A 13210-nucleotide genomic window follows, 5' to 3' on the forward strand; every position below is an offset into this window, starting at 1 on the left:
AAGCTTAGCCATCCTGGCCTCCAAGGAGCACTCTGGCTGCACTTCTTCCAAAACAGATCTATTGGTTCTTTTGGCAGTCCATGGTACCCTCAGTATTCTCCTCCAACACCACAACTCAAAGGCATCAATTCTTCTACGATCCTCTTTATTCACTGTCCAGCTTTCGCATAGAGAAGCTAAAGTAACTAGGAAAAATGAGGAGTTAAAAGAGCTGTACAGAAAAATTTAAAGGGCAGGCAAGAAGACAAAGTCAAGTATTATAATGAAATGTGCAAAGACCTGGAATCAGAAAACCAAAAGGGAAGAACACAATCAGCATTTCTCAAGCTGAAAGAATTAAAGGAAAACAATCAAGCCTCAGACTGCAATACTGAAGGATTCTAAGGTGTGACACTATAGTATAAGCTGGAACTGACTTGACGGCACTTAACAACAACAGAAAAATCAAAATATTAAATGATGCAGTAAGCATCAAAAGAAGAAGGAAGGAATCCACAGAGTCACCGTACCAAAAAGAAATGGTCAATGTTCAACCATTTCAGGAGGGAGCAGATGAGCAAGAACAGACGGTACTGAAAGAAAAAGCTCAATCGGCACTGAAGGCATGGGAGGAAAACAAGGCTCCAGGAACTGACAGAATGCTAATTGAAATATATCAGCAAACTGATCAAGCCTTGGAAGCATTTTCTCATCTATTCCATGAAATTTTTAAAACAGCTACCTGAACGATAAATTGAAAGAGATCCATATCTGTGACCATTCCAAAAATAGGGGTCCCAGCAGAATGTGGAAATCACCAAAAGTTATCATTAATAATATTATAACATTAATAGCAAAATAATAACATTAATAGCAAAATTTTGCTGAGGATAATTCAAAAACATTTGCAACAGTACATCAACATGAAACTAGCAGAAAGTCAAGACAAATTCAGAAGAGAACACGGAACTACGGATATCATCGGTAACATCATATGGATGTTGGCTGAAAGCAGAGAATACCAGACATTTGTTTACTTATGCTTTATTGACAATGTAAAGGCTTTCAATTATGTGGATCATGAGAAACTATAGGTAACAATATAAAAAACTGGAAATCCAGAACAGTTAATTGTGCTCATGAGGAACCTGTACATAGACCAAGAGGCAGCTGTTAGAAAAGAAGCAGGTAACACTGAATGGTTTAAAATCAGGTAAGTGTGCCCCTGGGTTGTGTTCTTTCATCATACTGATTCAATCTGTATGCTCCACACTTATTCAGTCTGCATCCTGAGCAAACAATCCAAGTAGCTGTGTTATATGAAGAAGAACATGGCATCAGAATGGGGGGAAGGGTCATTCTGTGAGATGCAGATGAAAGTGAAAAGGACTTAAAATACAGATGAAGATCAAAGACCACAGCCTTCAGTATGGACTACACCTCAATGTAAATAAAACAAAAATACTCGCTTCTAGACCAAAAAATAACATTATGATGAATGGAGAAAAGATCGAAATTGTCAAAGACTTAAATTTTGCTCAGATCCATAATCAACACTCATAGAAGCAGCAGTCAAGAAATCAAACTATGTATTGCATTAGGCAAATCTGCTACACAAAACCTCTTTAAAGTGTTCAAATAGCAAAAAAAATATATCAGTTTTGAGGATTAAGGTGGTATTTTCCAAGTTAAAGTTGGATAATGATTAGGCAGACCATAGAAGAATGCAATTGTATTATGCTGGTGGAGAAGAATATTATAAGTATCATGGGCTTCCAGAAGAACAACCAAATCTGTGTTGGAAGAAGTACAACCAGAATGATCCTTAGAAGCCAGGAAGGTGAAACTTCATCATTCATATTTTGGACATATTATCAAGAGGGACCAGTCCCTGGAGAAGGACACGACGTTTGGTAAAATGGAAGGTCAATGAAATGACAAGGGCCTGACATAGTGGCAGCAACAACTGACAAACATAACAGGAATTATAAGGATGGTGTGGGACCGGGCAGTGTTTCATTCTGTTGTGCAGAGGGTCGCTAGAAGCCAGAACTAACTTGAGGGCACCTAACAACAACAAACTCTGTTTACATCAGGCCTGGGGAGATTCTTCTTATGGCAGACCCACCAGAGATACTGAGTTTTATGTTGTCAGAAGCTATTCATAATGTTGGGATTTGCACAGGTATACATTTATGTTACAAGAAATGACTTCACATCAGTGCCTTCTGATTTCTGAGGCTGTAAAAGATCCATGCTCTCTTTTGAGTGAATAAATCAGTTTAGAAATGATCTCAGCTCTACACTGAAATAACAGTGCTCAGAACTTGCAATAAAAAATCATTTAACCTATATCATTTGTTTTCTACTACTGCACTCATAAAACTGAAAAAAAAAAAAAAAAAAAACCACATCTAAAAAAATGTTCTGATTGGAAAATAAAGGCCAGGATCTGAAGTTTACTGCTCAATTAATTCCATCTCTAGTAGGTTTACTACATCGGTAAGGAGAGTTAACGGGTTTACACCATAAAAGCTGTTTAACGCTGATTTAAATGCCCTAATGTGTCTAGACAAACAAATGGGTCATTCAGAATCCGCATCACCCATTAAGAGTGATCCTAATGATGTTATCATTTTTCTCACAGCTGAGCAGTCTGTGAAGTATTCTAGGAGAATATTCTCGGTAAGTGGTCTAATACAGATTATTTGAACTCACAGTTACTGAAGTCAGCATTAAAATTTTGTGTGTGTCAGAAATACTAATAATGTAATCTTTTGCAATATGATTACTAAAGAATATTCTAGTCTAGAATTCTAAGGAGTACTGGTGTGGCACTGCGGGTCAATGCGCCAGACTGCAAAACCGTTTGAAATGCAAGGTTGGAGGTTCAAACTCACCAGATGCTCCTTGGAAACCCTATACAGGGTCGCTGTGGGTCGGAATCGACTCGACGGCACTTCACAACAACAACAACAGAATTCTATGAGTTTAGTCTAATTTTTAAGGATGGGAGGTATTACAACAAAACAAAGTCAGTTAGAGATTTTTGAGGGTTATTTTGTTTTTATGATTCCTGAGGCACAATCTGTGATGACTCACAGAAAATTTGGGGAACAGATCAGGATGTACCAGTTATCAATGGAATGCCTTGCAGTTCCACGTACACCCTTCATTGCCTGCTCTCAGGTAATGGAGATGGGTGTGATGAATATCACCCCTGTGCAGCAAACCTGGTGGACACACAATACCGTAGGACAACGTCAGGGGAAGGGGCTTTCTCTTCCGGTTCCAGTGGGCCTGTCTTTGTGTCTTTGTTTCTTCTTGTTCCTGCCTCTTAGCAGGAAGCAGTGCCTGGAAGAGTGACATGCAGTGATGTCCACTCTAGGTGCCCCAATGGCCCGGGGGACCCCTCGCTATCGCATTCTTGGTCTGGGCACCCCAGAGCGCACTGCTCAGCCCATAACCATGTTTCCATTGTTCGAATGAATCCCTACTTGTTAAAGTTGCAGTCATCTACCTGACTGAGTTTACCTGAGCCTGCTCCCTGCCTGCCAGTCTCTGCCTACCTCTATTCTGAAGCAAGGTTGCTGACTGTCTGTCTATAGTGGACCAGCTCTATAACAGGTAGTGAACTCAGTAAACCACCTGTTGTAGAGCTGGCTGCAATTATGCCTACTCCAATGAGGTCTTAACCCCACTGTTGGGGAGGGGACACCTCTTTCCAAGTGTGTTACTTTCTTGGACACTCTCCCTCAGCCTACTAAGATACTGCTTAAGAGTTCTTTGTATGCCTTTGTGATTGATCTGCTTATATTTAATACGGGTTTTGTTTTGTTTCTGTTTTTTTGTTTTGTTTTGTTTGGGGGGGTGTACACAAAAACACTTAGGAATATATACTCATTTAAACAACCAATGGGCACATCTGCAAGTCTGCCTCCTGGCCACCAGCACTCAGTCTTTCTCTTTCCATCAGTCTATGCTCTATCTCTCCAAGTCCTCATCTTTGGTGTCCCTGCTTCTCTGGATAGGGTCCTACATTCCATTAGTGCTCTACCATCTCCCTTGATGGTCCTAGGGTCGGTCCTCTGTTACTGGACTGTAAGATTAACTATTCGCCCCTTTTTGTTACAAAACTTCTACTTTTACAGTTGTGATCATCGCGATTAGTCATGATAACAATTACTCACTATTGAATCACAAGCATCTTATCCCCATCTCCTTTCACCAGACAGAGCCTTCTAGAAAAGATGAAAACTATTCAGTGGGGACTTTAATGTATTTTTAATAAACTTTTTAATTCGTATTACTGTGTGGTTTCTTTCTTATGATTGGACCCTTTCTGATACACATTAATCGTGTAGTCATGCAGTATGTGTGGAGGACCCTCAAGTCTGTGTTCAGAATATGCTTTAATAACCACACCATTCCTTTGGTTTTGTACCTCAAGATTTAGAATGAAGAAAGGAAACTGTAGCTCTGCACCAGTGTGTTACGGCTTTCTTGAATTTGCTGCTAATTTTCACTCTTAACAGTTATAGCGTTTTTGCAGCTCCAGAACATCCAGGCCTGTGGTATAACACTAAGAAACTAGAAAGCAGCTTTACCTACTGCTAAACTGACAAAAATAAACAGCCACCCCCTTTTTATGATATGGGAATAGACCCACACAGACTCTTAAAAGTGTTCCTTTGGGGCATTCAGAGATTGAGATGTCAAATTGTCTACTCTTAGATCTAAACTAAAATGTCCTCATAAATATAAAGCATACCACATGCAGATACGATGCCTCTGTGTTTTCTGAAGCTCCAGTACTTGCCATAATAATGTCCTGCTTCAAGAAAACTAGGGTACTGGGCGAATGACCGAACTATGCTCAGTCACAGCCTGACATGGGGCAGTTTTGTAATACGGTATTTTAAAAAGGCTACAAACAGCAGGTTAAAGTATTGCCTTATAGTAGGTGTTCGTGATGATGCACCCCAATTAAACATCTTGATATAATGCGGCGATTATGATAACCCAGGGAAAGAGCAACGGGAACGAGGCCTGCAGTAGTGAGTCTCCTAGGGGAACTGGCGGGCGCTGATGGTTTCATGGTAAGATTCTCCATTTCCAGGCAGCAGACGCAGGTTTGAGTCCCAGTAAAGGCACTTCCTGGGTTACAAGTCTGATCCACAACCAATCCAGGTCGACACATGATCAGGCAGCATTTTGTTCCTTTGTGCATGGCGTCCCCATGAGTTGGGAGCCAACTGGGTAACAGCTAAGAACATTTAGTTTGGCAATTAGAATGTCCCCAAAAGACCAATGGTAGGAAGTCATGTACTAACAAGCCTCCTCAGGGAAATGTAAAAATCCTCCTGCCTCATTATTCTCAGGTTATATGGAACCTGGTGTTTATAACGTCATGAGAATGTCTACATTTACTCCCATAGGGAACAAGACTTGTGCCTGTACACACAACTCCAGAGAGTCACAGTCTGCTTTGCTTTGTTCTGTCTCTCTTCAACCTCTAAACTAACATTTCTCAAATTATACTCACTCAACATAAAATCAAATTTTATGTAAAGCTGATTATTTTGTAAAAAATATTTTGTAAAAAATCAAATTCTAGGAGCTGATATTCAAAGATTATTTAGTCATGCCTAAGGAGCTCTGGTAGCGTAGTGGTTATGAATTGGGCTGCAAACCGCAAGGTCAGCAGTTTGAAACTACCAGCTGTTCCACAGGAGAAAGATGAAGCTTTCTGCTCCTGTAAAGATTTACAGCCTCAGAAACCCTGTACAGGGTCACTATAAGTTGGGACCAACTCCATGGCACATAACAACAACAACAATAATAGAGTGCTGGTGTGATGCTGTGGGATAATGTGCTGAACTGCAAAATCAGTTTGAACTGCAAGATCAGTGGTTCAAGCTCACTAGCCGCTTCTTAGAAACACTATACAAAGTTGCTATGGGTCGGTTCCAAGTCAATGGACGTAACAACAACAACAACAACAATAAGGTACCAACTCTATGACACTTAACAACAACAAGAAATTCTGCTGTGGCACTGAGAATAAACACTGAACTGGTAATGGCAAGGTCAGTGATTCAAACCCACCTCAGAAACCCTATACAGCATCACTATGAGTTGGGATCAACTCAACAGTGTTTAACAACAAGAAGAAGAAAGTTTGGGGAGGAACTCAGTAAGCGCATTTTTAGCCAGCACTCCAGAAGATTCTGAGCAAGGTGGTCCACAGGTCATGCTTTGAAAAATACTGTTTTAGACCAATTTGGCTGTTCCAATCCACCTTGCATCAAACATCTGTCAATATGCTGTTGTTGTTGTTAAGTGCCGTCGAGTCGGTTCCGACCCATAGCGACCCTGTATAGGGTTTCCAAGGGTGTAAATCTTTACGGGAGTAAAAAGCCTCATCTTTCTCCCGCGGAGCGGCTGGTAGTCAATATGCTAGATGTTAGCAATTATTATCTACCATGTTTGTACTGACTGCAAGTAAACGTACCAATTCACAGTAAACTAAGAAGATCTCAGCAACTATATTATATTTTAACAAACACACAGGATGAAGAGCATTTTCTAGTAAACAATTGTTGTTGCTAAGTAACGTCGAGTTGGTTCTAATTCATAGCAACCTTGCATAGTATTTCTGAGGCTTTAAGTCCTTGTGGGAGCAGAAAGCCTCATTTTTCTCCTGTACAGCCACTGGTGGGCTCAACCCACGAACTTTGTGGCTCACAGTCCAGTGCTTATCATAGTATGGCATTGTAAGATAAGCACGAGACCAAAAGGTCAGTTTGAGTCACAAAATCGGTCGTTCAAACTCACCAGACACTCCTTGGAAAGCCTACACTAGGTCACAATGACTCAGAACAGCCTCAAAGGCACTTGACAACTACAGCTCTAGCAAGATAGACAAGAGAGACATCATGTTCTGAGCACATGCTACAGGGCCACATAACCTCATTCAATACTTCCAGAAGCTCCTTAAAAACACAGCTATTTTTTCATGAGGAAACTAAGGATTACACATGTAATTTACTTGTAGTAACATGCCTCGAATCAATTTACTAGCAACTTCCAGTATTCCTAGATTCATACTTCACATGTTCTATGTTCTGAATACTAATGAATGTTTGCAACAATTTCTACTCATTTTAGAAGTTGTCAAAAATGAAATGGGATGCATAATATCCTAGGCATTAGTGAAATGAAGTGGACTGGTATTGGCCATTTTGACTCTAGCAATCATATGGTTTACTACACCGGGAGCAACAAATTCAAGGGGAATGGCATCACATTAACCATTAAAAAAAGAACATTTTAAGGTTTATCTTGAAGTACAGGGCTATCTGTTATAGGATAATATACATATGCCTACAAGAAAGGCCAGTTAATATAACTGTTATTCAAATGTACACACCAACCACTAAAGCCACTGATGATGAAATTAAAGAATTCTACCAACTTCTTCAGTCTGAAATTGACCAAACATGCAATCAAGATTTATTCATAATTTCTGATGATTAGAATTTGAAGATGGAAAACAAAGAGGAAGGATCAGTAATTAGAAAACATGGCCTTGGTCACAGAAACAATGTTGGAGATCATGGGATAGAATCTGGCAAAACCAATAACTTATTCATTGTAAACATCTTTTTTTAAACAACATAAGACAACTATACACATGGACCTCACCAGATGGAATGCACAGGAATCAAACTGACTACATCTGTGGGAAGAGTTGGTAGAAAATTTCAACATCATCAGCCAAAACAAGGCCAGGGGATAACTATGGAGCAAACCATCAATTGCTCTTATGCAAGTTCAGGCTCAAGTTGAAGAAAATAAAAATGAAAGTCACAATATAACTTTGAACATATCCCACCTGAATTTAGAGACATTTCAAGAACAGATTTGATGCATTGGAGACTAATGGCCAAAGACCAGAAGAGTTGTGGGATGTCATCAAGAACAACACACAGGAAAAAAGCAAAAGGTTATTTAAAAGATAGGAAAGAAAAAAAGAGACCAAAATGGATGTCAGAAGAGATTTTGAAACTTGTGCTCCCATTTAGAGACGTTAAGGCAAGTGAAAGAAATAATCAAATAAAAGATCTGAACAGATATTTTCAAAGGGCAGCTTGAGAAAACAACAAAAAAGTATTAGAATGAAATGTGCAAAGACCTGGAGTCAGAAAATCAAAAGGGATGAACATGCTCAACATTTCTCAAGCTGAAAGAACTTTAAGGCTTGATTTGAAATACTGAAAGACTGTACAAGTAAAATATTGAATGATGGATAAAGCATCAAAAGAAGATAGAAAGAATACACAAAGTCAATGTACCAAAAAGAAATGGTTGATATTCAAACATTTCAAAAGATAGTATATGATCAAGAACTGATGGTCTAGAGTGAAGAAGTCCAAGCTTCACTGAAGTCATTGGAATAAAAACAAAGTTCCAGGAATTGATAGAATATAAATTGAAATATTTCAACAAACTGCTGAAGAACTGAAAGTGTTCACCCAGCAATGACATGAAATTTGGAAGAGCTACCTGTCCACCCAATTGAAAAAGATCTATATGTGCACCCATTCCAAAGAGAGGTGACCCAATGGAATATGGACATCCTCAAACAATATCATTAATATAACAAGCTAGTAAATTTTGATGAAGATATGTCAAAAACAGCTGAAATAGTACATCAACAAGAACAGAATTTCAAGCCAGATTCAGAAGAGAACTTGGAATGATGGATACCACTGCTGATGTCAGAAGAATCTTGGCTGAAAGCAGACAAAACCAGAAAGATGTTTACCTGTACTTTACTTACTATGCAAAGGCTTTCAACTTTGTGGATCAAGACAGTATTTGGATAATATTGTAAAAAAAAAAAAAAAATGGGTATTCAAGAACACTGAATTGTAATCATGAGGAACCTGAACATAGGCCAAGACGTAGCTATTCAAGCAGAACAAGGGGCTACTGAATGGAAAGGTGTATGCCAGGGTTGTATTCTTTCACTATACTTATGCAATCTGTATGCTGAGCAAATACTCCGAGGAGCTGAATTAAATGAAGAAGAACATGGCATCAGAATTGGAGGAAGACTGATTCACAACTGTGATATGTAGATGATACAACCTTGCTTGTTGAAAGCAAAGAGGAGTTAAAATATTTACTGATGAAGATCAAAGACTACAGCCTTCAGTATGTATTGCACCTCCATGTAAAGAAAACAAAAGTCTTCACTCACTACTGGACCAATAAATAACATCATGATAAATGGAGAAAAGACTGAAGTTGTCAAAGACTGCATTTTACTTTGACCTACAATCAACACTCATGGAAGCAGCAGTCAATAAAGCAAAGGACATACATACATATAATACATAAAAACCACCTTAAAGTGTTCAAGAGCAAAGAAAGCAGTTTGAAGATTAAGGTGCACCTGACCCAATCAGTGCCTCATATGCATGTGAAAGTTGATTAGTTCATAGAAGAATTGATGCATTTGAGTTATGGTTTTGGAGAAGAATATTAAAAGTTCAATGGACTGCCAGGGAACAAACAAACTTGTGTTGGAAAAAATCCAGCCAGAATGCTCAAATCAGGATGGAGATACTTTGTCTCTCACACTTTTGGACATGTTTCTCAGGAGGGACCAGCCCATAGAGAAGGACATGCTTGCTAAAGCGGAAAGCCAGTGAAAAAGAGGAAGACCCTCAACAAGATGGACTGACATATGACAGCAGCAACAGGCTCAAGCGTAACAATTGTAAGGATAGCACAGGGCTGAGTAGTGTTTTCTTCTGTTGTGCACAGTGTCACTATGAGTTGGAGGTGACTCAATGGCACCTAACAACAATATTCAGTTTACTGAGTCTCTTCTGCCTCTATTTCCTTATCGACATAAGAGCATGGCTATAAATCATCTTGGCATATAATGATTAAGACATCACATCTACTGGGTGTCATGACGCTTCCGGCCCAGGATCTGGTTCTTACTCAGAGGTCTGGCATTTTTGGCACTTTTGGTGTTGCATGGGTGGCACCTTGGGGCCCACATGAGCCACTGGCATCTTGGCTGCAGCGAATGGGGGTGGGGATGTGTCTTTTCTGCACATTCCTCATCCAAGAGGATGGAAAGGTGGAAAGACTACTGCCCAGTTGGCTAGCAGATTCCTGGGACTCATTTCATTGCTTTCAAAGTACCTTTTAAGAAGAGTTTTAAAGGTAATCTTGTTCCTGACGAATGTTTTCCCCCCTTTGGATCTGTCTAACAAAACCAAGAACAAAATGAAAAATTTGGATTAATTATGGATTTAACATATACACAACATTATTATAACCAAGAGGATTTACCAGAAATGATTCCTTACTTAAAACTGTTTACAGTTGGGCATCAAGTACCTGATGATGACACAATTTATAAATTCAGATGCACTATGAATGGGTTTCTAAGAGAAAATGCAGATAATGGTCTTCCCCTGTACTTCAGAACCTAAGAGACTTGACTTTGCCTGTGATTACCATGAAGAGACAAACTTATTGGAGTCCACTGTACCCATGGTTCAAACAGGACTGGCTATCTCATCTGCAGATATTTGATTAATGTAGATGGCATGAGACTAGATGAGGCCATTGAATTGTTCAATAGATGCCGGGGACATTGCAGAGGAAGAAACAACTACATTGAAGACCTTCTAAATGAACCTATCAGAAAGAATTGGGTTCCAGTGTATCCAGGTCAAGTGGTTTTGAAGAATCAACACATCTCATGGAACCAGTCCTACCACTAATAGGTTTGCTCAACAAAGACCTAACTATAACCTACATTGGACCCAAGTTCACCCAGCACCCTCTTGGCATTTCCACTCCCATACCCAGGAATTGCAACACCCAGTCAGGGCATTTTCACAGAGTCAGAATGTGTGCCACAGAGGCCTTATTTTCCCTCTGGGTCCCCCTGAACAGGACTATTTACAAAGGAGATACTCCTGGAATGTAAAACCAGACCACAGTCAAGCCAACTATACTAGAAGGTTCTCTCCTAGCAGACCTTATAACAGATAGTACTATTGATGCCACTGGGGATAGCCGAGTAGCATGAACTCTGCCAGGGATCTCTCTGGAGACCAGAGCTGGACTGAAGACAGCTGGAGTAACTTAACTGGATCAGATCAAATGAGGTTTATTATATGTTCTATTGTTCCTGTATATGTTAAAGCTTAAAGAAAAATTATGTTGATATTTATATCTTTGTTGATAAATTTGCCTAAATTGTATCAGTAAAGGAAAAAATCTCCTGTCATTCCAGTCTTTACAATTTTTTAAAGGAAATATTTTGGAACTGATAAATAAAGAATCCCCTTGCAAAAAACATCATATCTAACACAATTTTTCAGATAAGAAATGCTGCTGCTACTAATAAACTGATCACCTAGATAATTTTGGACTTCCAGAACACGTTGTAATCTTATTTCCATATTACAATGTCATTTATTTGTAAAGGAATCTGAACTTTTGTCAAGTTGGGACTTAACTTTAAAGGTTAAGATAATAAACTGGTCAACAAAGTTTATTTAAATCACTTATTTTTTTGAAAATCCATTTATCTTCATCATAATTATTGAGTCTGAACATTTTAAAACAAAATAAAAAAGTAGCAGATATTCTAATAGTCTGGCTCTTTTACTCTTAAAAATCACATAATGTCTTTGTAGTACACACTAGAAAAGTTATCATAGTGTTATCTTATGCCATAGTGAGAAAAGGAACATCAATATATGTTCCTTTGATACTGTCACCAGGCTAAAGTGACCTTTTACACATAGAGATAAGAGTCAGGATTTTTTTTTTCAAGGACATCCTACTACATTATCCATTAGATATAATGTAATCGAAACTACTGATTAAGGCAGATAATTTTCTAGATGGGAGTAACTCATCTCTCATTTAATTATCTACATAATAATTTGCTGTTGCTTTAACCTCTTCTACTTTGATTCCACTATTCTTGGTCCTCAGTTAATCAAAAATTTCATTTGTTTGTTTGTTTTTCCCTCTCAAATATTTCCATTTGTAGAACTCCATGCCCAGCTGTTGTTGTTATGTGCTGTGGAGTTGGTTCCGGAAGAGAGAAAAAGAACTGATCAAATGATAAATGAACTAAAGTCCTGAAGGACTACAGATTCTATTTGTACCAATGTCTTGCTGAATCATATCTTATGTGTATCATTTCCCCATATAGAAGATGGAAATTGTGGTACAACCAGAGAAGGTACATAAGTTGATTTAAAAATAAAATTCTACAGAAATTTCACTACATAGGGATTAAAACTAGAACTCAACCACAGACATACTATTTAACTGTGGAGTCCTGGTGTGGTGCTGTTGGATAAGCACTGGACCACAAGGTCAGTTTGAACCACAAAGTCGGTGGATCAGACACACCAGTCAATCACAAAAACTATACAGGGTTGCTGTGAGTTGGAAGCAACCTGACAGCACTCAGTAACAACAGTTAACTAGTTTTTCATGAGATAGACCCAACTGGATTCTTGACCAATGCAGCCACCACCATCTGTCAGTGGAGACTTGTATACTGCCCTAATGCTGAACAAGTTTCTGTGGAGCTTCCAGACTAAGGTGGGCTAGAAAGACTTGGTAAGCTACCTCTAAAAATTAGCCAATGAAAACTCTATGAATCACAATGGTTTGGTCTGCAACCAATCATAAGGATGGCCATGCAGCACTACATTTGCATATATGGGGTTCCTTGAGTTTGAAGTCAACTCAAAGGTAACTAAAACGGTTTGCCACAGATGTTATAAAACCTTGATCTAACAAATGCTAAGACTAAAGAAGTCCATATCATCAACGTCTTTGAAAGCAAAAAAAGAGCAAGAAAAAAGAAAAAACACAAAACAAAACGCAGTATAACCTCTTTAACGTAAGAATTACAACAAGGAAAACCACTGTGTGTGTATGTGTGTGTGTATGTGTGTGTGTATGTGAGAGTGTGTGTATAACGTATCTTTATTTATGGGAGGACCAATATCTTAATCCTCACACTCTCCACCGTGCCCCACACAAACTATCCACTTAAAAATATTTCAGTCCCGCATAGTGGTTACGAATCAGGCTGCGAACCTTAAGGTCAGCGGTTCGAAACTACCAGCTGCTCCGCGGGAGAAAGATGAGGCTTTCTACTCCC

General features: G+C 38.9%; 1 protein-coding gene and 1 pseudogene across 7 annotated transcripts in view; one reads left to right on the top strand and one right to left on the bottom strand.

Annotated features, from left to right (window-relative positions):
- The window catches only part of CADPS2 (Ca++-dependent secretion activator 2), a 613140-nt gene that overhangs the window by 539606 nt on the left and 60324 nt on the right, over positions 1-13210 (bottom strand). The window lies entirely within an intron of this gene.
- LOC102810690 lies at positions 10134-11067 on the top strand (annotated as a pseudogene).

This window comes from Chrysochloris asiatica, unplaced genomic scaffold, assembly GCF_000296735.1.
Source record: "Chrysochloris asiatica unplaced genomic scaffold, ChrAsi1.0 scaffold00032, whole genome shotgun sequence".
Taxonomy (NCBI): Eukaryota; Metazoa; Chordata; class Mammalia; order Afrosoricida; family Chrysochloridae; genus Chrysochloris; species Chrysochloris asiatica.